We start from the raw sequence: 27,773 nt of genomic DNA, 5'->3' as shown, positions 1-27,773 counted from the left end.
TATGCCAGTTCTTCTCACAGGTATACAAATTGCCATAGGACAAGCAATAACCAAAACAGTTGACCTCTTATGTCTGTGATCAATAGAACCTAAGGTACAAACCATTGAAAAATCTCATTTTCGCGCACTGCTTTTTGCAGCATATTGGTATCGTGTACTGTAATGCATGGACTGATTGTATTTGTGAAGACATATTTAGTGTTTATTCTATATTTTACCTCAATGCATACTTTTTGTGTATCTCCTATATTTCCCGAAGTGTGTTATGTTTACTGTCTCAGACCTTCTTTAAAATCACAATAAAACAGGATTGCTATGTTTGAAGATGGGGTCCCATGCCCAGACTTGGCTCTCAGGTGGCCTTGGCCGCAAATACAAAGAAAGAGATACATCCATTGGGAGGTCCACACAATTATTACCACCCTACGCCCTCTCCTACAGACTGCAGTAGCTACTACCAGACAAAGTCTGTGTGACCAAAATGACCATTGACAGAATCGTGTGACCTTCTGATAGTTCATGGGTTTCAACTATGAAATTAACCTAAGTATGAGGGTACAGTTAGGCTATGTGGAGATTACAGCAGTGGCAGCTGATCAGAGGAGGCAAGTACTGGTAGTAGTAGTAGTAGTAGTAGCGGTAGCAGTAATTATGTATACAATAAAAATGTATGTACCTTTTTCACCGAGTATGAAAGATGTTAGCTTGTGTTTCGTCTAAACAGCCAGCACTTAATAGCAAGTCAAAATGTGAAAGCGTAACCCTTACCTATGGCAAAGAGGTGTGAAGCATATGACAAGAAAGCCAGACATAGGCCAGGCCACCTGTTAATACTTAGTTGCCACGGTAACCATGATGTAAGTACTAGGAACAAAAGAGGGTCTACAGGCAGCTATAGCCATGTTGCCATGTACTTCTGTGGCAAGTGTGACCAATGGCTGGGTTTCTTTTACGTTAGTTGTCCCATGTGCAATGAATGTGGATGAAGTCCAGTCTTGTGCCAGTACTTACGTAGAACTTTCGAGTGAAGACATCAGGAACTTTGGTTTTCAAGGAGATGTGAAACTGAACAACGTTAAATTTTGAAGGAAGAACATCTAGCACCAGCACTACACCTTCTTCAGAAACGTAAGTACAAAGCATGTGCATTACAAAGTTCATGGTATGAGTAGCACAAGTGGTTATGTGCTACCCCTGCAAAAGAATTATTCCTCTGGCCATGCTTGTTCTTAAGCTGGCTTCACACACGTAACTAATGTGATGATACAGTTTTTGAGCTGCACCATGAGCCACTGTTCAACACAATGCCACAAATTCTACAAAGTTGCACTGTTTTCAGCATGGTGTCAACTGAAGTCATATGGTCGGGTATTAATGCCACAGTGCAGGTTAAGGTATTAGAGCTGTGACCAAAGTTAAATACAAGGAAGAAACACTCAAATGTTGGATCTGAAAATATATTCTGCACAGAAATAAATCAGGAGCCACAAATATATTTCTAAAACAAATAACATTCCAAGACAAAAATGCTGTCTGCTATATCAAATTAAACAACAACTGGCATGAAAGTTAAATATCATCTGCAGACATACCACTCTTCCATGATTTTGGAATCTTATTGTATTCATTTACATAGGCGTTTAGAATAACTAATTTTGAGTTTAATAACTGCCACATCACAGTCAGTGGTTGTTTTCCACATATAATCCACAATTTACACAAAACCTGGTCTCACAGATCATGACGTTTATACAAATTATGCTTGCACAAAAGATCTATGACATCAATTAGAATTTTAATGATGTCTGTTAGCTTTCACTTCATTGTTTGTGTCTGATTTTAACGAGTTTGTGATGTTCATTGTTGTGAGAGTAGTGGACTCAAATGGCGACATTCACAAATATTTTCTTGGCTTTGTGATATTAGCCAAGCTATAACTACTGCTGCTTTATTCACTGTGCTGAGAGGCTTGTTTCTAAATTATGATACGGAGAACAAACTAATGGCCCAAACTTATGGTGGTGCTTCTTTTCTGGCAGGAGAAATAAATGGCCTGTAAATAGAGTTGCTATGTCTAGCTGGGACCTCGTTGGCACACTCTGAGATGGGGGTGTAGAAATGAAGTAAAAACTTCATTTAATATAATTACTTTTTATTTAGAACACAATTATATGGAACTTCTTGTGGCAGAAGTAGTTGATACACCATAATTTTCGGAAGATTTCACCTTTCTGAGCAAGTCTTTCTTCCGTTATATATATTTATAAAACTCCATGCATGTCAGTTTGTAGTTCAGTTGGCACTGTAAGATTGATTCCTCAGTCCCTAGCAGCAGTCGATTTCTTTCATCAATCCACTGTGCTGACATCAGCAGACATACGCTTTCCACAGTGATATTGTATGTGGGAATAAAAAAAAATATTCACAAAATTTTGGCAGTCAGCATTTGCATTCAAGATTATCAGTATCCCTAAGAAAGTAAATCCACCTTTCTTCCATGGACTGTTTAGACTTCCATTCTTCTGAGTCATGCTTGGTTTCTAAAACTCTCTTGAGATACATATATTCCCAAAAACAATTGTTGGCTTAAATCTTCACATCTTTTTAGTCTTTTTTTTTTACAATCGTATTGACCAACTAGGATCACATCAAAAACTTCAGTTCCTCTTCTTCCTTTGTTGTTGTTTCCTGTTTTTCCAGTATTCCCTCATTGTCTCCCCATGAAGTCTCTTCCTTTCTTCTGTCCATGTTGTTCCCGATTTTTTATTTTTTCTGCTTTGAAAGCTTTCCATATTTAGTATTTTGTTTTTAAAACGGTTTATTTCTGCTATTTCTGATTCTTTGATGTTGTTTCTTCCAAGATCGTTTCTTACTTCTGTAATCCATACTATTGTCGATTTCTTCTTCCAGAAATATGGGAGTATTTGTTTTGTTAGTCTATTTCCATCCATTTGGTAGAGTTGTCCAAAAAAGATTAATCTTCGTTTGGCCATTACTTCAGATATTTTCTCTATGTTTTTGTAGATCTCCTCATTACTTCTTATTTTCCAACCATCTGCAGTTTTCATTGCACCCATTATTGTTCTAATAATCCTTCTTTCCAGTATTTCTAGTTTGTCCATCTTATAGTTCATCGTTAGGCATTCAGATCCATATAAACATTCTGGTCGTACCACAGTGGTGTAGTGTTTTAGTTTTGTTTTTCTAGATATACATTTCTTGTGGAAAATATACTTCTTTCCAGAATAAGGAAACACTTCACTCTCTCTGTCAGTTTGGCGGACATTATCAAAAGCATGGCTGAGAATTAAACGGACCAAATTCTTCCAGAACCTTTAAAACTATTTTGTGAAACTGCCACTATTCCTCCAAAAAATGCTTCAGTTGAAATGAGTTTTTCTTGTCTTAAACATCTACACTCCTGGAAATGGAAAAAAGAACACATTGACACCGGTGTGTCAGACCCACCATACTTGCTCCGGACACTGCGAGAGGGCTGTACAAGCAATGATCACACGCACGGCACAGCAGACTCACCAGGAACCGCGGTGTTGGCCGTCGAATGGCGCTAGCTGCGCAGCATTTGTGCACCGCCGCCGTCAGTGTCAGCCAGTTTGCCGTGGCATACGGAGCTCCATCGCAGTCTTTAACACTGGTAGCATGCCGCGACAGCGTGGACGTGAACCGTATGTGCAGTTGACGGACTTTGAGCGAGGGCGTATAGTGGGCATGCGGGAGGCCGGGTGGACGTACCGCCGAATTGCTCAACACGTGGGGCGTGAGGTCTCCACAGTACATCGATGTTGTCGCCAGTGGTCGGCGGAAGGTGCACGTGCCCGTCGACCTGGGACCGGACCGCAGCGACGCACGGATGCACGCCAAGACTGTAGGATCCTACGCAGTGCTGTAGGGGGCCGCACCGCCACTTCCCAGCAAATTAGGGACACTGTTGCTCCTGGGGTATCGGCGAGGACCATTCGCAACCGTCTCCATGAAGCTGGGCTACGGTCCCGCACACCGTTAGGCCGTCTTCCGCTCACGCCCCAACATCGTGCAGCCCGCCTCCAGTGGTGTCGCGACAGGCGTGAATGGAGGGACGAATGGAGACGTGTCGTCTTCAGCGATGAGAGTCGCTTCTGCCTTGGTGCTAATGATGGTCGTATGCGTGTTTGGCGCCGTGCAGGTGAGCGCCACAATCAGGACTGCATACGACGGAGGCACACAGGGCCAACACCCGGCATCATGGTGTGGGGAGCGATCTCCTACACTGGCCGTACACCACTGGTGATCGTCGAGGGGACACTGAATAGTGCACGGTACATCCAAACCGTCATCGAACCCATCGTTCTACCATTCCTAGACCGGCAAGGGAACTTGCTGTTCCAACAGGACAATGCACGTCCGCATGTATCCTGTGCCACCCAACGTGCTCTAGAAGGTGTAAGTCAACTACCCTGGCCAGCAAGATCTCCGGATCTGTCCCCCATTGAGCATGTTTGGGACTGGATGAAGCGTCGTCTCATGCGGTCTGCACGTCCAGCACGAACGCTGGTCCAACTGAGGCGCCAGGTGGAAATGGCATGGCAAGCCGTTCCACAGGACTACATCCAGCATCTCTACGATCGTCTCCATGGGAGAATAGCAGCCTGCATTGCTGCGAAAGGTGGATATACACTGTACTAGTGCCGACATTGTGCATGCTCTGTTGGAGTGTCTATGTGCCTGTGGTTCTGTCAGTGTGATCATGTGATGTATCTGACCCCAGGAATGTGTCAATAAAGTTTCCCCTTCCTGGGACAATGAATTCACGGTGTTCTTATTTCAATTTCCAGGAGTGTAAAAACGTATTTGAGGGAGAGTATGGCCGATGATCGCTTATCAGCTCTTGCTTGTACGTCTACTGAAATACCAGTACTGCGAATAGTTGATAGGCAAGACACTTGATATGATGATGTAATCGAGTGATTCAGGAGGAAGAAGGATCTCGAGTTAACTTTGTTTTACTAGTAACAACACTCAAACACCCAATTTAGTTGTTCATGGGTAAATAAAAGTAAGTGTCATTATTATTATTATTATTATTATTATTATTATTATCATCATCATCATTAGCAGCAGCAGCAACAGCAGGAGTAGTAGTAGTCATCGTCATCATCGTCATCTTAGTAGCAGCAGCAGTAGTTGTTGTTGTAGTAGTAGTAGTGGTTGTGGTGGTGGTCATAGTGGGTGGTGGTGAGAAGCACTAGATATGTGTACATTAAAAGGGAAGGAATGGGGATTTTCCAAAAGGTTTCCTGTTCTCCCCAGAATTTAGGCCCATGATCTGCCACTGGATCACAAGGTCTTGAAAGCCCACACAATCATTGATAGTTACCTGATCCCCAACACTTCACCCACTACCTCATGGGCATTGCGGTTTTCAGCATCTTTGGTTGCTAAACAGGCATACTTGCAAATACCGATGAGTGAGAATTCAAAAGGCAGCCATCATCACACCCTTTAGTTTGTATAAACTTCTGTACTTGTCTTATGGTCTCAAAAACGCTGCTTGGACCTGGCAATGAATTATTGACAATATGTTGTTTAAGATCCTTTTTTGCTGTCCTTCATAGGAAGAGTATGAGCTGCATCACAAACAAGTACTCAATGTGCTTACTGACAATGGCACCATCATTAATGATGACGACTGTCAGCTTCATTAGCCTGAAGCAGTCTCACTCAGCCAGCTGGTGAATGCTTCTTGTATCCACCCTGCAAAACTACAAACCAGGTTCATTAACCCTTGCTTGGTATCATCTCTGGAAAACATATTTTATGCCTGGGGTCTTTTCTGACCCAATGAGATTCAAGCAACTTTATGGCAATAAAATGCGAAATATGTCCACAAAAGTAATTGTAATTGTTTGAGAAACATATGCATGATGTTGATATTACAACTACATAGGTTCTTAATTTAATTAAGTTACATATAACTTGTAATTATTTACTACATTTGTTTGAAATATGAAAATATATTTTGCTTAGTTTTTTAGTTCCAAAAATTATTTTAACACAAAATATTCATAACCCACACACTGAGTAACAATACTGTAATTTATTAATATTATGTGTAATATCACTTACATGGAATTTTGTTAGAAATACACTCCTACTCGCTCTCTGTGTCATATGACAAACAATCATTACACAACACACTTATCCTAGCATGTTCCTTACAGGTAAATTTGTGACACCCATCACATTGTTGGTCCACATTCTTGTCCTCCGACCTTAGGCAAGAATCACACCATTTTCTTTTCAGATTTGGAACATCAGCTTCCTCCTTGTCATGTTGTTTTTCCTTTAGAAGGCCCTTGAAGCCTGAAGATACTATTACTGAATGTATAGGTTGTGTTCTGCACTAGCATGACAGGATTCATCGTTCATGAGGTTTTACTAGTTCTTTTCCTAGTTCCGAGAGGAATTCTCTTCTTGCATTTTTACTTCTGATATTATGTAAACATTTACAATACAGAACATAAGCATTCAGACAAGCTTAATCTGTTGTTGTTGTTGTTGTTGTTGTGGTCTTCAGTCCTGAGACTGGTTTGATGCAGCTCTCCATGCTACTCTATCCTGTGCAAGCTTCTTCATCTCCCAGTACCTACTGCAACCTACATCCTTCTGAATCTGCTTAGTGTATTCATCTCTTGGTCTCCCCCTACGATTTTTACCCTCCACGCTGCCCTCCAATACTAAATTGGTGATCCCTTGATGCCTCATAACATGTCCTACCAACCGATCCCTTCTTCTGGTCAAGTTGTGCCACAAACTCCTCTTCTCCCCAATCCTATTCAGTACCTCCTCATTAGTTATGTGATCTACCCATCTAATCTTCAGCATTCTTCTGTAGCACCACATTTCGAAAGCTTCTATTCTCTTCTTGTCCAAACTACTTACCGTCCATGTTTCACTTCCATACATGGCTACACTCCATACAAATACTTTCAGAAAAGACTTCCTGACACTTAAATCTATACTCGATGTTAACAAATTTCTCTTCTTGAGAAACGCTTTCCTTGCCATTGCCAGTCTACATTTTATATCCTCTCTACTTTGACCATCATCAGTTATTTTGCTCCCCAAATAGCAAAACTCCTTTACTACTTTAAGTGTCTCGTTTCCTAATCTAATACCCTCAACATCACCCGACTTAATTCGACTACATTCCATTATCCTCGTTTTGCTTTTGTTGATGTTCATCTTATATCCTCCCTTCAAGACACCATCCATTCCGTTCAACTGCTCTTCCAAGTCCTTTGCTGTCTCTGACAGAATTACAATGTCATCGGCGAACCTCAAAGTTTTTATTTCTTCTCCATGGATTTTAATACCTACTCCGAATTTTTCTTTTGTTTCCTTTACTGCTTGCTCAATATACAGATTGAATAACATCGGGGAGAGGCTACAACCCTGTCTTACTCCCTTCCCAACCACTGCTTCCCTTTCATGTCCCTCGACTCTTATAACTGCCATCTGGTTTCTGTACAAATTGTAAATAGCCTTTCGCTCCCTGTATTTTACCCCTGCCACCTTTAGAATTTGAAAGAGAGTATTCCAGTCAACATTGTCAAAAGCTTTCTCTAAGTCTACAAATGCTAGAAACGTAGGTTTGCTTTTCCTTAATCTTTCTTCTAAGATAAGTCGTAAGGTCAGTATTGCCTCACGTGTTCCAGTATTTCTACGGAATCCAAACTGATCTTCCCTGAGGTCGGCTTCTACTAGTTTTTCCATTTGTCTGTAAAGAAGCTTAATCTAGTATATAAAAAATACAGCAGGTGGCCACCTTCTCGTTCCACGTTTCACTGAATAATCTTATCAATTATATTAACTCCTGACTTTGTTGAGTCGTAGAACATTACTATTTGAGGTTTTTTGTGCTCATGCTCACTTACATTAAATGTTTGGTGTAGACTGAATAGGAAAATGAAGCTAAACCAGTATTCTGTGTATATCCAAAAGTGGTTGATAATGGAAGCCTCTGTTTTGATGACAAGATTTCTTTTGATATCTCTTTTCGGTTGGCCCAAAGAGTTCCCACAAGTGTCTATTTATTAGCAAGAAATTCTTGCCCAAAATCAAAACTTGAAAAAAAAGTTATCAGTGGTAATTTGTCTACTACTTCTCTTCAGGAAATTAACTAAATCACTTATCACTCCTTTCCCTTGATTTATTTCCCATCCTTCAGCAGATTTCCCCACATACACTTGCGCATTTATGACGTAATGGGTCTCACAATCTACAGCAGCCCACACTTTTATCCCATACTTTCCAGATCTCGAAGGAATGTACACCTTGAATGGACACCGCTCCCTGAAAGTACACAGATTCTCATCAACTGTAATATAACATATGAGACCAAAAGCATGCATCAACGAACACAGCCATTGTAAGTTCAGCTTTTGATCCAGAAGCAGGCTTTATTTTTTCCCTTGTAAGTTTATTATCAAACCGGAGGTACATTGAAATACCACAAAATCTTAAAAAGCTCAGTGTGGCTCGAAAAATAAGTAAACCAAACTCTTCTGACCAACATTCACTCAAAGGTTTCCCACATGCCTTATGCAAGCCAGCTGTTATTAGTAAACCAAAGCTTGCCTGCAGCTCTGTAGAATAAAGTAATGCACTCATTAACTGAATACCGTTATCGTCTTCTTCACAGTCACTCATATCCACTTCACCTCAGACCTGTATATCTTCCTCTATCATCTCTCCATCAACATCACTGTTGTCCTCGTTTCTAAAAATTGATTCATTATCACTATCACTCATCTGTAAATCTGCCAAAGCCTGTTCGAGACTGTAGCCCCTTGCAAAACATATATTACCATCCATGATGAATTAACTATAACACCACGTCTTCCTTCCACAAAACTCAATTTAAAACTATGAATTTGCCGTAACAATGCACATTAATGTATTTTTCATTCATTGTTTACAACAATGTTCAAATGAATGTCGGTTTATAAGGTGCGTTGTTGGCAAGATTTATTTTCGTAACAAAACTTATGTATAGCACTGAAAATCACATATTGTATATCTGGGGTATTTTCTGACCCCACTGCAAAAATTTCAAATTGTTGTACTACAGACTGTGATATAATCATAAATATTTTACTCAGTTATAAAAACAAGTCTGTGAATAGTATATCTGGAGGATGTGTTGACTACACCCATATTGAAACTATTTATTTGTAGTTAAACGAGCCTTGGGGTCTGGAAAGACCCCAGACATCATGCAAGGGTTAAGCAACAACTTCAACACAATATTACCAAGAACTACGCCATTTTCCGGGTATAATTAACTTCTATTATCGACTCCTTCCTAATGTTACCACCATACAGGCAGCCCCCACAGAAGTTCTGGCTCGCAAGAAGATGACCTGTAAGTGCATGGTCGAATGGACTCCACATATTCAACATACCTTTGACAAAATTAGAGACTGTCTCGCACATGCCTTTACTTAAGCATACCGATTATCTAACGCCCAGCTCACGATTACGTCGGATATGAGCGATTTGATGATGATCTATTGACAGCATAGGAGGCAGTCCGCCAGTTTAAAGATGACGTGGAGGGTAGACCACTCACCATCTACGTAGACCATTGAGCTTCAGTGGACTTGATTTGCGATACTTCAAAAGATTTCCACCCTTATTCGTTCTGTTACTTAAATTATATAGCACAATTCACAACAGATATCAGACATCTCCACAAAACAGACAGCATCATCACAGACTATCCATGAAGAATAAACGCCCTCTCCATACATGTAGACTACAATACATTAGCAGAGGTGCAGCTACAAGACCAACAAATTATGGCCATTCTTCAAGATACTACAACCAACTTACATATAGTATGTCGTCCCATCCCTGTATCCACTAAGTAAGTTTTGTGTGATATTTCACAAAATCAAATTCGACATCTCATGCCCCCATCAATGAGGAATATCATATTCGACCAACTACACAATCTTTAACACTCTGGCATACATGTGTTGATGCAACTTGTTATAGAATGGATTGTATGGCCTAACATAAAAAAGGACTACCAATCCTGGACATAGGGCTGCATGACTTGTCATTCGGTCGTTTTGAGATCCTGACAGGGCGATTTCAAATATCCACACCAACATAGTAGGTTTTCTTCCTGAGTCTGAAGGCTATCAATATATACATTCCATCATCGACCAAATGACGTTCTGGGTGTAAGCCATTCCCCTCATGAACATTATAGCAGAGATGACAGCAAGAGCATCTGTTGACATGTAAATAAAGTTATGGGACAAGAAAAACAAAAACTGCAACTCACTGGCAGAACACAGAAAATGCAACAGATCTACTAACTTGTTCACCCTCTTCTAGAGTATCACCGTGGAGTGTGGGATGTGTCTCAGATAAGATTGATGGAGGACATCCCAAAAGTCCAAAGAAGGGCAGCTCGGTTTCTATTATTGCGAAATAATGGAGAGAGAGTCATAGGTTGCAATTATTAAAACAAAGGCATTTTGCGTTGCCATAGGATCTTGTCCTGAAAATTCAGTCACCAACTTTCTCCTCAGAGTGTGAAAATATTTTGTTGACGCCCACATATGTAGGAAGGAATGACCATCATAATAAAATAATAGAAATGAGAGTTTGCACAGAAAGATTTATTTTTTGCCTGCATGTTGTTCGAGAGTGGAATGGTAGGGAAATAGCTTGAAGGTGGTTTGAAGACTCTTCTGCCAGATACATAATTGTGAATTTACACATTACATTACATTAATACTTGTACTGTGTAAAGAAACTCCGTCAGTGACAGAAGCCTCATGTGAAATAACTGAAGAATTACGATTCAGTGTACTTTATGCCTCCTGTGCACTTAGACATGTATGTGTCCTGTGTTGATTACAGAATAAATTAAATGTTATACATAACTCTGTTGTTAGTAAACATTAACTTTGTCTGATTCTAGGGTAAAAGCTACAACCTCAATTGCAGTGTCCCTCGTTGTTTTACCACAATCCTCCTTACTTTTTACATTCCATAAATAGTGATGTCTTTCATACAGCCAAATAAATTTTTGTATCAATTCGCAATTAATGTTTCTGCTTTCAGACATAGTGGATACGAAACGAAACATTAACTTGACAAGACACTAATGCTATGCAGACTAACTTAAACTGAAGAACGCTTGTACAAGCGTCCCTGCCCTTGGTGCACAGGCTCAAGCATGGGTACGCTTGCACAAGCATCTGTAATTGAAATTCGGTGAAATGTTAAGCTGCTTATACAGTACTGACGCTTGCACAGATTTATACTACACTTGCTCGTATATGCTTGCAAAAGAGTTCTTGTCAAGCAGGCACTAACGTGTAGCTTAAGACAGTCTCACACATAACTTCATGCTTGACAAACACTCATGAGCAAGAGTGCTTGCCCAAGCGTAATTGAATGTCTGTAGGATGAAGATAAATCTTCACAAACATGAGGATTGTACAAGCATTCTGATACTTCATAAAATTTAGATTATATATGTTTCTGCAAGGTTTTTTGCATTTTTGATCCTATGTGCCAAGAATGGGGGTGCTTGTGCAAGCATTCATCAGTGATCCTTTTAATTTATTTTTTATTTGGTCCTGTTAAATTATGTCCTGTATAAAGTTTGTACCATGCTGTAGGACAAGTCAAGGAAAACGATATTACATAGAGAAAAACAGAAGATAAACAGCGGTACTGTGAGATAGGTTCTATAACATGTCTATCGCGAATAGTTAATATTTTGGTTTCTTTAACCATCTTTACCCACGTATCACGTTTCCTCTTTCGTTTTTTCGTAATATAAGGAAAACGGCTGCCAAAGACAGCGCATCATCTCCTGAGCTCGACTTTTTCTGGTATGTGTTCTGCCAGCAGGCCTATCCACACACAATGATCCATCTATGCATATATGTACACATGCGTCTGTGCATGCACTATATTGCTGCATATGTGATGTGGTCACACGACACATTTCCAGTCTATTCACTACTTCTCCCCCACCATCTGTCAGTCCAGAAAAGAAATTTCAGCAGCAAGTGAATAGGCTGTTGCAACCTCTAAGTTTATTTCATATATTCAGAAACTCCTACATCTACATCTAGTGGGGGAAATTTTGTTATGGTTTGTGTTAGCAACCTGTGTTGGAAAAAAGGCAAAACACATAAAGACCAACCAAATGGTCTAAACAAATGCAACTTAAGCGAAGGCAGTTACAAATAAATTTACTTCTCATGTTTCAGGGCGAACTAGACAGCTGGCTTAATTATTTGTGAATGCATTTAGAAACAAACGATTACATGTTGATGCTCATAACCCCTTGTATAATACTGAAAAATACTCGTAAGAGGAGAACAATTACTGCACAAGAGTAGCCAAAGCTGATGTTAAGATTTCTGTCAATAGGAAAATGCTAAAAGGAGCTAGAATTCTCTACTGTAGTTTCGAAGCAATCATCAAGTTAAATGACACCCAACACATGTGAAGTTATATATGCTATCCTGAGGAAGGATTTCATCAAGGCAAATAAAGTAACTCAGTTCTCTAATACATCAATCCTGTCAAGTTACAGATAATAGTTTTACTTTTCTAGACGTATTTGAAACTTATCTATTCCTAGAAATTATAACCCAATGAGCTACAGTACAGTTTCCTTTGTTTATCAGTTGGGATTTTCAGTTCCCTAACTGAAGTCTACCAACATCCTGTTATGAGCTTTTGACCAGAATATAAAACTCCATTCTGAATACTAGACAGGGATTCATAGTCTGTCACAAAAATCTTACTCACAGTATTGTTGCAGTGAATTCTCCAGCTCACTTCTAATTCACTTTAGCTCACTGCATGTTATTTTAGGAAGTAAAGCAAGTGTAAAAATCTCCAGTCCCTGAAGGCACTGCTGCAAGATCTTTCATTATCGCCTAACACAATATTCTGACTGCACTTTTCTTTGGAATAAATGGCGCTACAATTTTTTGGTGCACTATAGTGTAAGATTATGGCACTAAAGACTACTGAGTGAAAGTATGCTAACAATCCCTTTTGCAGGTCAACATAAAGAAAGAATTTTCTAAGTGGAAACCAAGCAGAACGGAGAATTTTGGTTCAGTTACCTACATGCTAGTGCCACTTCAGTTTGGCAAAATGATTTCTATATTAGCATCTAAAAGAGAAATCTATGAAAACATGAAGCTGCAGTCATTTCCCTCTGTTGTTTCTGGTACTTGAATGCCTTTTGTCTTAGAGGTAAGGAAATAGTTCTGCAAAAACCAACTAAGAGTGACTGTTATCTACAAGACAAACCTAAAACTTCATTGAAATAAATCAGAAAGTAGAGGATGTCCAAATATCACAAACTTGGCTTATCTATATTGTCGTCCCCGGCGCCAGATCGCATTGATTTTGTTGCTTTGCTTAGATATTTCATGTAAACAGTGCCTAACGAATTTATTTATTTATCGTTTCCCGTAGAGTCAACTGCTCGTAATTTCTCCGTTAAGGAATTATAAGTAGCTGCCGTCTCATTTCAATCACTGTACTCCTTGCTCTTAATTTCCCACAAACGATTATGACCCCCAGCGTCGTTTCTGCCTTTAGGCAAGACTAGGCAACCGCATAGATTGGCAAAGTTTTAGGAGATGAAGGGCAGAAAAAATTAATTTAAAATTGAACAGCGAATAAATTGAGCAAAGAGGGAGAATAAATGGTAAAGAGGAAAACTAAAAAACCGAATTGTTTTCAAAAATGTATGGGACAGTTACTTAATAAGTCTTTACTTACTTTGACGAAAGTAAACAGATTGCCTCTAAATGCCTCAAAACAGAACTAAGGTAGCTGTTACTGAGTACAAAACGCAAACAAAATGGCTGGTTCAAATGGCTCTGAGCACTATGGGACATAACGTCTGAGGTAATCAGTCCCCTAGAACTTAGAACTACTTAAACCTAACTAACCTAAGGACATCACACACATCCATGCCCGAGGCAGGATTAGGACCTGCAACCCTTGCGGTAGCATGGTTCCAGACTGAAGCGCCTAGAACCGCTCGTCCACACATGCCGGCAAAACGCAAACATACATGACATTGATTCGTCTATGTCTAGCACTGGAGCAGGGCTCGTCCACTGGCTTGCAATCTTGTTGCGACTTGATACCATACCCCTCTCACCCCCTCTTTTTGTTTTGTCACTGCAGTTCATTTGTCCTGCATCAGTTCAATTGAGTATTGTCACCAGAAAATGTGGAAGTCTGTTTATCTTAGTTTAATGATTAAAAGTGATGTGACTTGTTGTGGTATTGGATGTTGGTGGTGGTGGAGGGTGCAGGCGAGATATTGGGGAGACCGATGCTAGTAAAAACGAGAATCGTCATTTTTCAGTTCTCACCTAGAGTGGCAATACACCTAGCAACGCCCTTGATGACCCCTACACAGTTCAATAAGTTCAACAATAAAATCTCTAGAGCACTGACGTGGATCTTCCATTTTCATATTCACTGTGCACACACAGACGAGAAACATTACAAAATAGACCGATCAAACAGCTGCCTGAAACACATGTCGCGAGCCAGATTCGCGGCGATCTTCTGTTCACACCCTAAGATTTGTCTGCGCAGATGTGGTTGGTGCCCACAGATTTGAGCAACTTTTCTCAAACCTCCAACTCCAACCTACAGGTCTGCGTACATCTCATATCTGCACAAAATCTGGTTCACAGGCAACGATTTGTCTGCGCAATTTAATGTGCAAAGATATTACCGCAGTGAGGTCGTTGCGTCTCTGCGGACTTCGGCACAATCGTAGCTGAATTTGGTAATATCTTTATGGTTCGTATTGGTAATATCTTTATGGTTCATGGAAAAACTTGGCAATTGGCAATATAAGCGTAGGGGATGTAAATGTGCGTTAATTTGCTGGAAATGAACTGTTACCTGTCTCCCCCGAATAAATAATAGAAATTATGTCGTAGCCAAAACTATTAATTATTCTTTGTCAATGTATATATGTTATTTGTGTTGCACGTATTGTATATCAACTATGAAAACATCACTTTGTGTCCGATGTTAATATGCATTTGTAGCTGAAACGCACAATTGGCGTGTAACGTTGGAGTGTGAGGACGTAGTAGCTGCCACTGATTTTATTATTTCTGTTGTGCAATGGAGAGTTTATAATGCATTCGAATGTGCAATGGAAATAAAAGTTAACAATGTATGTTGCATATTATGAAACACGTTCGTTGCTTACAACGGCGTGTGTGTAATTGGAATTCATTCGGTTGTACCGCATCGCAGTCTAGTAACAGAAGATAACGCAAGTAAAGGGGATTGAGGTATAAATTTTTCTGTGAAAAGAAGTTTTAAATTTCTAATTCGTGGACAGAGTAGCAATTGAAGTTTTATAATTATGAAGAGGACTTTTTTATTGTAGTTTCGAAAAATGGTCATTTATGCCTGAAATTATATAGTAATGTAGTTGGAAACATCGTAAAATAAGAAGCCACACAGTTTAAAAGGAGTTTAACATTTTCATGGGTTTCACATGTTAAGTTCCTTGCAATTGCATTTTGAATAATACTTATGTATAATTGAGAAATGCCTGTCCATTACGTTACACTGATGAGCAACATTTGCATTTTATTTGTCGGTCAGTTTGAGGTTAATGAATTGTTTATATGATCTGAAAAAAATAATTTTGGGATTAGTACTGCGGATAAATTTGCAAGTTAAAAATAAATTTTTGGCACCTTATCTTGCAAAATTTGTTATTACATTTTTCTATACAATGATCAAACTTCTGTATGGCAGTGTTATTCGTTTGATTCCGTACTAAATTTTTGTCACCGAATATATAGGAAAGCTGCAATCCCATACCATCACTGTGTACAAAAATGTTGTTCATCTATCAAGGAGCCCACACATCTATTATTTAGCCATTTCTTGAGAATATTTGTTAGTCTTGGACATTCTTGGGTACAGTTAATAGAGAAGATTGAAATAGGATCTGTAGATTTCATCATTAGTTTGCTTAGGCAGTGTATTAATATTGTGGAGATACTCATAGGTACACTTCCAGTCAGAGGCAGTACAGGAGAAGTATATCAGAGAGGCATTAATTAAAATTCCATGAATTCATGTTGCAAGAAGAACTAAACAGTATCTTATTTCCTTCTGCAAAAAGGTTTGTTGAATAAATATTGGAACTGAAGTTACATAAATCAGTTTATTGCAGGTACACAGACAGGAGGTTAATACTCTAAATTATTCCCCTTCTGCAGCAGTAAACCACTGTCAGTACTTTAGTAGTAGATGTAGTAGTTAGCTTCATCGTAAAGAACTGTTTAAAAATCTGGGTACCTCTAATGCACCAAGTGAGCACATCTACCAGTCTGTTGTCTAGGGAAATATTTCACTAATAGTTCTATACATAATCATGAAACAAGAGCCAGTTTGGACTTATATTTACCCAGGAAAAACAAACAAAAAACTCAAAACAGCATTTTCTATCAGAGAATAAAATTGTATAATAAATTGCCCAAGGAGATGAAAAAAATTACTAAAATACATCTGCTTTAAAAGATAACTAAAACTTCATTAGTAATGCATGTGATACAGTCAACTAGTACTTGTATAAATCAAGAGTGGTGGTTCATAATGAAAAGGGATAAGTGCAACACTTTGTCACATTACACTATAATATCACTATGCAATGCCTTTATAAGAAAATCATGTGTCAAGAACTACAGTGCATGATAGTGGTTTTGTTCTCCTGAGCTCAACACAACTCTTGAGGGAGATGCTCACTCAGTTTTTCAGAAGGACTTGAATGGGGCAGAGTTGCATGTTAACAGGCCTAAAGTCAATTTTTTGAACAGACTGGAGCAAGTGCAAGGGGCCTAGCAGCATGTCCGTGGTCCAAGAGTCACCAGTGTTATTGTGTGCAGTGGTGAATTTCAAATCCAAGTTTTATGTTCTGAGTAAACATCATGTGTAAATAAAAGAGCATCGTACAATAACTACCATCCGATCAGGGCAGTGCAGTTGTTAAGACACTGCCTTCATTTTCAGAAGGATGGAGTTTGCTCTATCTGGCCATCCTGATTTAGGTTTTCTGTGATTTTCCAGACTCATTTTAAGCAAATGCTAGGCACTTCCTTCATCAAGGCCATGGCAAGTACTTGTTCTATCCTTAAAAAAGTATAGTTATATATTCTGTGTTTATATATTTTGAGCTATTCGTTTTTCAGTGCAATATGATGACAATCCTATTTATTGTGAAATGATAGCTGGATGAATAAATAAAACAAATAAACTGTCCAATTAGTTGTCGTTCACCCTCTGGAGGCCTGCAATGACAAGATTGTCTGGAAACCTCGTTGAAGTTATTTAGACTGCATCATTCATCCCAAAACAATGTCATTCTGGTTGCCTTGGCAAGCTTCATACGGAATATCATATCAAAAGTGTTCATTGCAGACTTGTTTAGTTTAATGCAAAACTTGATTGCCTTTAGTGCAAGGACTAAACACATTTTTATTTGGACATAATCTGTACACCTCCCTAGGCCTAGAAGCAGCTGAGCTGGATCTCCTAGTTCACTGATATCCACCATTGCCAATCTATCTTCAGATATCACCCCTCACCCCTTCTCGTTAAATTTCTGGCAAAGTACAATATTTAAGCTAAAACAATATGAATAAAGCATCTTGCATTATCAGTGTTAAAGAAATTGGAGTAAACACTCCAAAGAATTACCACTATGCTGTCACATTTTCATGTTCTTAGAATTCATTAACTGAGTAAAAAGAATTAATGGATAACCAACTGCACAGTCTGTGCTTAAATAAGTTGAATGGAGCTTCTACCCTTTCTGGAGGCAGTTTGTTCAACATTTTCATACCCATAACTTCATAGTTGTTCAGTAATGTAGATAGTCTACAGTAAGGTATATTAATATGCCTAATATTTCTAGTGTTATGAGAGTACAAATCCTGTCTAAGTTTGTATTCTGATGAATTATTCTTTGTATGCAAGAGAACAGTGTAAATGTACAAGTTTATTACAGTTAATGTTTTCATGTCAATAAAAAATGGTCTGCAGTGGACAAGTTTTCTGAGTTTATATTAATCCTACTAACTTCCTTTTGAAGTACCAAAATATCCTGAACATATGTGCTGTTGCCCCAAAATAAAAACCCATAGGAATAATACTGTGAAAAAAGCAAAATAGGCTGATGGTGCATACGCCAAAGGTACATTATTTTTTAAATTTCTTAACAAGTACACCACTTTAGACAGCCTTGTACTAACATACTTAATGTGTGGATCCCAAAACAATTTACTATCAGCAACTTAACATTACCTAAACAGTCTTCTGCTGGCAAATCTCCTAAACTAAATACAGTTTATTGAGTTTTACTATCACTGAGCAAGAATCCATTACGCTGAAGCCAGATTGATACTTGTGATAGGGTGCCTGTCTTTAGTCAATCCGAACTGACACAAAAAGGTGGTATCATCAGTGTAGAGAATGGAGTGTGTGTATATATAAGTTGTATTATAAGGGCAGTCATCGTTCCTGCTATTTTCTCAAAACAATGACTAACTTCAGTGGACCATGCCTCAAGGTGAAGAACTATGTGCAAAATTCCTCATGCTAATTTTGTTCTCACCTTTGATATTTTCCTGACCATCTTCAGGGGCCTAGTGCAAATATTTATTAAAAATTTCTTATCTTTAAGCTGGTTCTCCAGTGGGAATCTGGGTAAACCAGCAAGGCCCAGGCCTTCTTTGCTATCTCTAAAAAAGAATTTTCCATAAAAAAAAGTGGTATTGACTCTATCCTACCAATTTGTGCTTAGCCTAACTTATCGGCTAGATTTTTGATTTCATCACTTACATTTTTTCCCAAGTTTATTAAGATGGAGGCCATGAGTGGTATGAAATCTTTTACACAAACCAATTATGATGAAATCTTCTCGGCCTTCCATCTGGATTGCTACCCGGATGGAAGCTCGAGAAGATTTCATGAGCAGTATACACTAGGAAAGCCAGCATTCACACAAACCAATTATGCTTACAAAAGAGACATTTTTAAAGTGTTTACAAAATTCCTTCATTTACTCATGCCATTTTTACGTTCTAGCATGCCCGGAATGGAAGATCAAGCCTAAATGGTATTGAGAGGAGCATGATTTTTCTGTTGTGTAGTCCATACAACATTTTTCTTAATGACAACAAGAAACCTCTTCCATCATTTCCCACTGTATTGTTTATTCCAACAAGAAAAACTGCTGCTTAAGTAGCATCTGTTGGTGAAAAACATGCCACAATATCTCCAGATTTTGCACCAAGTTTTATTGTGGCAGTGAGATGATGGCTCTAACTGTTTTCAAAAATATCCCTTATTTTCCTCCCTTGGCTGTGTGCATAAAAATGCATTTTCATAGATCTAGGTCTGCCATTACAGCTTGATGTCTTTGGGCTTTTCATTTCATTACTTCCATTGACATTTGACCTAAACTTTTTACTATGTTCTTTACTCAGTTCACTTTCATTAGGTTTTCCTTGGGTTAGGCATTTTAACTTGTAAGTTTGCTTTAATGTTTTTTCTGTAAGATTAAGGTGTGGTGGAAAATTTATATGATCTTCCTGAAGCCTTCGATTGCAGCTTTCTGTGTTAGGAACAATGTCCCCATGTCTTTATAAATTGTCCTTTGGCCTACATTGATTGTATGGTTCTGTAGAAATTTTGCATTAAAATAACATCATCTTGAGAAAGTTTTTTATTCATCACTTTCAAATCAATCACTGCTTATTCCTTTATCAGTTTCTCCTTTTCTTCAGCCAAAACTAAGTTCTCCTCTATAACAGATAAAATAACTTTTAGAGTATCACAATCTGTGTTTATGTGGTGTCTGTCTTCCTCCAGCAGTGCCATATTGTTTTTGCTCTTCAGGCAAAATTTGTGCCACCATTTACTACTTTCATGTATAAGATTGTCTTTTTAACTTTGCACATTGAAAATGTATCCAACAGTCACACTCGTTGCATAGAATTCCGTTATTCGCTTTTTTATTACACTTTTTATGCTTTATACGCTTCAAAATTCTGCTTTTGTTGGGAGCTGTCTCAATTGTAAACATACTACATGCGGTCATCTTGTCATTCAGTATAAGCTTGGATTACAGAAGGGTAGGGAAGGAAATGGATGATGGTTTTTTCAAAGCAACTCCCTCAGCATATGCCTTAAACTATTTAGGGAAACAATGGAAAACCTAAATTTGTGATTCAAGGAAATAGTGACAAACCAGCTGAGTCTTTATAAGTAGAACTAGATTCATACAGTCTCAATAAGTGTCACATTTCTAGGTTGCAGCTCTCTTTAGTCATTGTCTAGGTCATAAATATTCCGTTGTACGACTCACAGAATATTGAGTTCTACTAACTGTTGTTCTTCCTGTGCAATATTCATGGATGGATCTGGAAAGAATGGGGGAGATTATATGTTAATAATACAAGATGTTGACTAATAACCCTGTATATCAAGCAATTTGTAAGTAGCATTTTCCACTTCATAGAGGCAGCTGTTCTTATTATATCTTAAGTTAGTTGCATAACTTTACGTACTTTCAGAATTTGAACTTCAGTGCTGGACTCTATACCAGATCCCTCCAGTATATTTACCCAGATTCTACATAATAACATTTAAATTGTGTCTGTCACCACCATCTGTCAATATGAGGCCAGAATTAATGTTGTCTTCCACAATATTTATACAATGCATGAATGATAATGATTCTATCATGCTTCTCTGAGATGCAGAAATGTTGTGGATAAACTACAGAATTTTATTTCTACAGATCTCACTCAGTCACAAATCAAAATACATTCATTCTTTCATTCATACATCATTTCCATAAACCCCACATGAAAGCAAGCCTTCATGGCTATGGAATGAGTCAAGTTATCCATTCAGTTATACCAAACATCTAGTTCTTCTATTTACAAATGATAGAGCACAGCTATCAATTGCCCTTTTCTTGCAGGTTTTACTCAGCAAACCTAGATTTCAGCTAGTGCCTAGCCATTATCAGTGCACCATTTCATAGTATCAATGCATGTTCTAGAGCATCAGTCCCCTGTTGTTCAGGCTTCTGTCAGTTCTTTCAAGAGTCTTGAAGCTGTTTCTTGGCTCTTCCATTCTTGAGTACCACATGGGAAAAATGAACATCCAAATCTTTCTGTGCAAGCTCTGATTTATTTTATTTTATTATGATGGTTTTTCTCCCTTTCTAGGTGGGAATCAGCAAAATATTTTATATTCGCAGGAGAAAGTTGGTGACTGAAATTTTGTGAAAAGATTTTGTTGCAATGAAAATTGCCTATGTTTTAATGATTGCCATCCCAGCTCATGCACGATACCTCTGACACTCTTGCTTCTATTTCACTATACTCCTTTGAATGTTTGCAATATTCTCCATCAGTACTCTCTGGTAAGAATCGAATTCCATGTAGCAATATACACTCCTGGAAATGGAAAAAAGAACACATTGACACCGGTGTGTCAGACCCACCATACTTGCTCCGGACACTGCGAGAGGGCTGTACAAGCAATGATCACACGCACGGCACAGCGGACACACCAGGAACCGCGGTGTTGGCCGTCGAATGGCGCTAGCTGCGCAGCATTTGTGCACCGCCGCCGTCAGTGTCAGCCAGTTTGCCGTGGCATACGGAGCTCCATCGCAGTCTTTAACACTGGTAGCATGCCGCGACAGCGTGGACGTGAACCGTATGTGCAGTTGACGGACTTTGAGCGAGGGCGTATAGTGGGCATGCGGGAGGCCGGGTGGACGTACCGCCGAATTGCTCAACACGTGGGGCGTGAGGTCTCCACAGTACATCGATGTTGTCGCCAGTGGTCGGCAGAAGGTGCACGTGCCCGTCGACCTGGGACCGGACCGCAGCGACGCACGGATGCATGCCAAGACCGTAGGATCCTGCGCAGTGCCGTAGGGGACCGCACCGCCACTTCCCAGCAAATTAGGGACACTGTTGCTCCTGGGGTATCGGCGAGGACCATTCGCAACCGTCTCCATGAAGCTGGGCTACGGTCCCGCACACCGTTAGGCCGTCTTCCGCTCACGCCCCAACATCGTGCAGCCCGCTTCCAGTGGTGTCGCGACAGGCGTGAATGGAGGGACGAATGGAGACGTGTCGTCTTCAGCGATGAGAGTCGCTTCTGCCTTGGTGCCAATGATGGTCGTATGCGTGTTTGGCGCCGTGCAGGTGAGCGCTTCAATCAGGACTGCATACGACGGAGGCACACAGGGCCAACACCCGGCATCATGGTGTGGGGAGCGATCTCCTACACTGGCCGTACACCACTGGTGATCGTCGAGGGGACACTGAATAGTGCACGGTACATCCAAACCGTCATCGAACCCATCGTTCTACCATTCCTAGACCGGCAAGGGAACTTGCTGTTCCAACAGGACAATGCACGTCCGCATGTATCCCGTGCCACCCAACGTGCTCTAGAAGGTGTAAGTCAACTACCCTGGCCAGCAAGATCTCCGGATCTGTCCCCCATTGAGCATGTTTGGGACTGGATGAAGCGTCGTCTCACGCGGTCTGCACGTCCAGCACGAACGCTGGTCCAACTGAGGCGCCAGGTGGAAATGGCATGGCAAGCCATTCCACAGGACTACATCCAGCATCTCTACGATCATCTCCATGGGAGAATAGCAGCCTGCATTGCTGCGAAAGGTGGATATACACTGTACTAGTGCCGACATTGTGCATGCTCTGTTGGCTGTGTCTATGTGCCTGTGGTTCTGTCAGTGTGATCATGTGATGTATCTGACCCCAGGAATGTGTCAATAAAGTTTCCCCTTCCTGGGACAATGAATTCACGGTGTTCTTATTTCAATTTCCAGGAGTGTATAAGATGCCGGACAAGAGTAGGGTAGTCATTCTGCTAGATTTGTTGCACCTTCTAAGTGTTCTACCAATAAAATGTAATCTTGAGTTCACCTTCCCCACAACAGTTTATAGGTGATGGCACCAATTTATGTTGTTCATAGTTGTAAACCCTAGGTATTTAGTTGAACTGCTAACCTTTAAATTTGTATTATGTATTGTGGAATCAGACTTTAATGGAATCTTTTTAGTACTTATGTGAAGGATCTCATACTTTTATTGGTCAGGGTCGACTCCTACTTTTTGCACCATATGGATATCTTGTCTATATAATTTTGTAATTCATATTGCTCTGATCACTTTTCTAGATGGCAAATGACACCACCAGATGCAAACTATCTAAGAGGGCTATTCACATTGTCTCTCAAATCATTTATATACTTTAGAAACAGCAGAGTTCCTATAACAATTCCTTGGGGAATGCCAGATATCAATTCTGTTCCACCCAGTGAATTTCTGTTAATTACTATGGCTGTGTCCTTTCTGACATAAAATCGTGATTCCAGTCACACAACTGAGACAATACTCAATAGGTCATCACAGTGAGAGAAATTTTGGAGTAGAACTCAGAAATTGAGATAACATATCCATGTTCTGGTGCACCTGCGTTTATTATCCATTTCGATGCCCAGGAACTTCACTCATGGAGTCTCATTCAGTGTATGCTCACTGATCTCTAATTCTCCTAGCTGTAAATCAGCTTTATTTGTTTGGAATTGCATAATACTAGATTTTGGTAACATTAAGTGATAAACTGTTGGTTTTATCCCATTTGTGAGCTATTCCATTCTTCTTCTGGCTGGGTCTAGTATGGGTGTTCTTGGACTCTTTCATTAGTGTACTTGTGTTATCAGCTAACATTACAATTTCTGAAGAACTTCCAGTGTTACTGGCAAAATAGTTGTGTAACCAAGGATAAGCGGAGGCTAAACCCCAAACCTTGGAATTACTATTAACAATTCATTTATTCAAGGATACAGAATTGGACAGCTTAATACAAGGAAAATAGAAGACATATATACAGAGATATTTATACACACGTTTAATGAGAAGACGACAAGACAATTGGTTAGCTATTGCCTTGCTGAAGGAACCATACTGAAATCTGCGTAAAGTGATAGGAAAACTTACAGGAGTGTAGGTAGACATTATGAGCCTCCACTCTCCTGAATCTCAAGCCAATGTCTTAGAAGTGCACTACTTCATTCAGTTATACCTAATGTAAGTTCTCTTATGCCTGTACATAGCCTGCTTGAAATAAGATCACTCAGTAATATAAAAATAATTGTACACCCTTCACTTAGTCTCTTCACATTTTGTTCTGCAGTCAACTTTAAGTCCACTATCATGCTGCCAAACCTTTGCCATATCTCCATGTCTTTCCTTCTGCCAATGTAAGAAACTGAGTCAATTTCCTCTCATACTGAGTGAGATGTGTTCCTCAGAAAAATACTGAGAGATTAGTATAACGTTCTAGCAATCACTTTTTTAACAATTATGTGCCCCAAGTCTTTGAGCTCTGTAATTACATATTTAAGATGTAGGCTTTGATTGCTATTTTAAGTTTGGGGAGATTATTATACAATTTTAATTCCTGATAGAAAATGCTGTTAAGTGGTTTTGTTGTTTGTTTTCCTTGGCAAATTTAAGTCCAAACTGGCTCTTGTTCCACAATACTCTATAGAACTACTTGTAACATACTTTTTTCTGTGCACAGTAGATTGACAGATAAATTCACGTGGCGGATACTGACTACTTTTAGTTGTTATCCTAAGAGCCCTTTTCTGCAGTTTGAAAACTGTATTCAGGTTTGTGCATTTAGTCCCCAGAGAAGAATCCCGTGGCTGCCGACATTAATTATTTACAGAAGAATGGGAAAACTGACCTTATGACTTAGCCTAAAAGGTATGTTAATGACAGGCAAACCTACATTTATAGCATTTGTAGATTTGGAGAAGGCTGTTGACAATATTGACAGGATTACACTACATGAAATTCTGAAAATAAAAAGGATAAAATACAGGGAAACAAAGGTTAATTACAATGTGTTCAGAAACCTGACTGCAGTTGTAAGAGTCAAAGGACATGAAAGAAAAGCAGTACTTGAGAAAATGTGACAGGGTTGTAGCTTATCCATGATGATATTCAGTCTATACTTTGAGAAAGCTGTGAAGAAAACCAAGAAGAAATTTGGAAAGGGAATTAAAGTTCAGGAAGAAGGAAACAAACTTTGAGGTTTGCTGATAGTAATTTTGTCAGAAATGCCAAAGGGGTTGCAAGATCAGTTGAATGCAATGGGTATTGTGTCTGGAAAAGAGTTCTGAAGATGAATATCAGCATAAGTAAAAAAAGGATAATGGATGTAGTTGAATTAAATCAAGTGATAAGAGGCAAATGAGACACTTAAAGTAATAGAGGAGTTTTGTTATTTGGGCAGCAAAGTAACTGCAAAATTGTGGCCAAAGTAGAGATGATATAAAATGAAGACTGACAGTAGCAAGAAAACTTTTCTGAAAAAAAGAAAATTGTTGATTGAATATAAATTTAAATATTAGGAAGTCTTTTTGAAAGGTGTTTGTTTGGAGTGTAGCCTTGTACAGAAATGAAACATTGACAATAAACAGTTCAGAAAGAGTAGAAGCTTTTGAAATATGGTACTACAGAAGGCTCCTGAAGATAAGATGGATGGATCAAATAATTAATGAGGAGGTACTCAACTGAATTGGAGAAAAAGAAAAGTTACAACCTGACTAAAAAAAAAAAAAAAGGGGGGCGGATTGGTTGACAGGACACATTCAGAGACAACAATAAATTATCAATTTGATAATGGAGGGAAGTGCGTGTGTGGGAAGGGAGTAATAACTGTAGGGGAAGACATGACTTGAATACAGTAATAAGTTTCAGATGGATGCAGGTTGCAATAGGTATGCAGAGATGAAGAGAGTTGCACAGGTAGACTATTGTAGAGCACTGCATTCTGAGGACTGAAGAGCACAAGAGTAGCACCTAAGAATTGAATGTTCATAGGAATAGTTTATCACCAAAACATACTGGCTGTTACACAGGTGACCGGATCCTGATGATGATGTTATCTTTGCTGTTTACTTTGTGTCCTTTCCCTGTCAGTTGAGAATCTGGAATTCTCTAAATTTATTTTTGCAGTACTGCTTGGTGATTGTTTGAATGCACCTAATAGTCTTCGTTTGCAATTTAAGTAATCTACATGTGTGTATATTAGCTGCATTGCCCCTTAAGATAGGATAAATAGCACCATAATACATTTTTAGTTTAGTGCCACCATCAACAGTCTGTGATAATTTTCTCAGGAGAAATATATTTGTCCTAATTTTTGAACAGATTTTATCTATATGAGTCTCCCATGATATGAAACTGTCCACCGTCAATCCAAGAAACTTGCTGCAATGAACTTCCAAAATACTTGTATTGCCAAGCTTGATATATGTCATGTGTTTTGACTGTACTATTGGGTTATATTTGCATGAACGTTGTTTTACTTCCATTTATGAAAAGGTTTGCACCCCCAAAACATTTGTATGCCTTATCCTTCTCGAAACATGTCTTCATTTCTAGGTCCTTCGTAGATTCACTGGTGACTACTAGGGATGTGTCATTAGCATACGCAATCACTGTTTCACACAGATTCTGGCATGTCATTTACATATAGAATAAACAGTAATGGTCCCAGTACTTTATTGTTTACAATATACATAAATGACTTAGTTGACAACATCGGTAGCTCCGTGAGGCTATTTGCAGATGACACGGTTGTCTACAAGAAAGTAGCAACATCAGAAGACTCGTACGTACTCCAGGAAGACCTGCAGAGGATTAATGAATGGTGCGACAGCTGGCAGCTTTCCCTAAACGTAGATAAATGTAATATAATGCGCATACATAGGGGCAGAAATCCATTCCAGTACGATTATGCCATAGGTGGTAAATCATTGGAAGCGGTAACGACCGTAAAATACTTAGGAGTTACTATCCGGAGCGATCTGAAGTGGAATGATCACATAAAACAAATAGTGGGAAAAGCAGGCGCCAGGTTGAGATTCATAGGAAGAATTCTAAGAAAATGTGACTCATCGACGAAAGAAGTAGCTTACAAAACGCTTGTTCGTCCGATTCTTGAGTATTGCTCATCAGTATGGGACCCTTACCAGGTTGGATTAATAGAAGAGATAGACATGATCCAGCGAAAAGCAGCGCGATTCGTCATGGGGACATTTAGTCAGCGCGAGAGCGTTACGGAGATGCTGAACAAGCTCCAGTGGCGGACACTTCAAGAAAGGCGTTACGCAATACGGAGAGGTTTATTATCGAAATTACGAGAGAGCACATTCCGGGAAGAGATGGGCAACATATTACTACCGCCCACATATATCTCGCGTAATGATCACAACGAAAAGATCCGAGAAATTAGAGCTAATACGGAGACTTACAAGCAGTCGTTCTTCCCACGCACAATTCGTGAATGGAACAGGGAAGGGGGGATCAGATAGTGGTACAATAAGTACCCTCCGCCACACACCGTAAGGTGGCTCGCGGAGTATAGATGTAGATGTAGATGTACTGAACCTTGTATTTTACAGATTTTACCTCCTTGAATATTAAAGCACATTTTCCATTCTATTGACATTTTTGCATTTTATCTATACACATTGTCAGCTGTTGTCGGCAAATGTAGTGATAATATTTATTGTTCTGCCT

General features: G+C 39.3%; 1 protein-coding gene across 1 annotated transcript in view; it reads left to right on the top strand.

Annotated features, from left to right (window-relative positions):
* Window positions 1–14,345: 14,345 nt before the first annotated feature.
* LOC126259962 (DNA mismatch repair protein Mlh3-like) overlaps window positions 14,346–27,773 on the top strand; it is a 169,167-nt gene continuing 155,739 nt past the window's right edge. Inside the window, exon 1 of the mRNA XM_049957073.1 lies at window positions 14,346–15,392. The gene's annotated coding sequence lies outside the window, so the exon portion shown is untranslated. The remainder of the gene's footprint in view (window positions 15,393–27,773) is intronic.

This window comes from Schistocerca nitens, chromosome 5, assembly GCF_023898315.1.
Source record: "Schistocerca nitens isolate TAMUIC-IGC-003100 chromosome 5, iqSchNite1.1, whole genome shotgun sequence".
Taxonomy (NCBI): domain Eukaryota; kingdom Metazoa; phylum Arthropoda; class Insecta; order Orthoptera; family Acrididae; genus Schistocerca; species Schistocerca nitens.
This window is presented reverse-complemented; position numbering and strand designations above follow the sequence as displayed.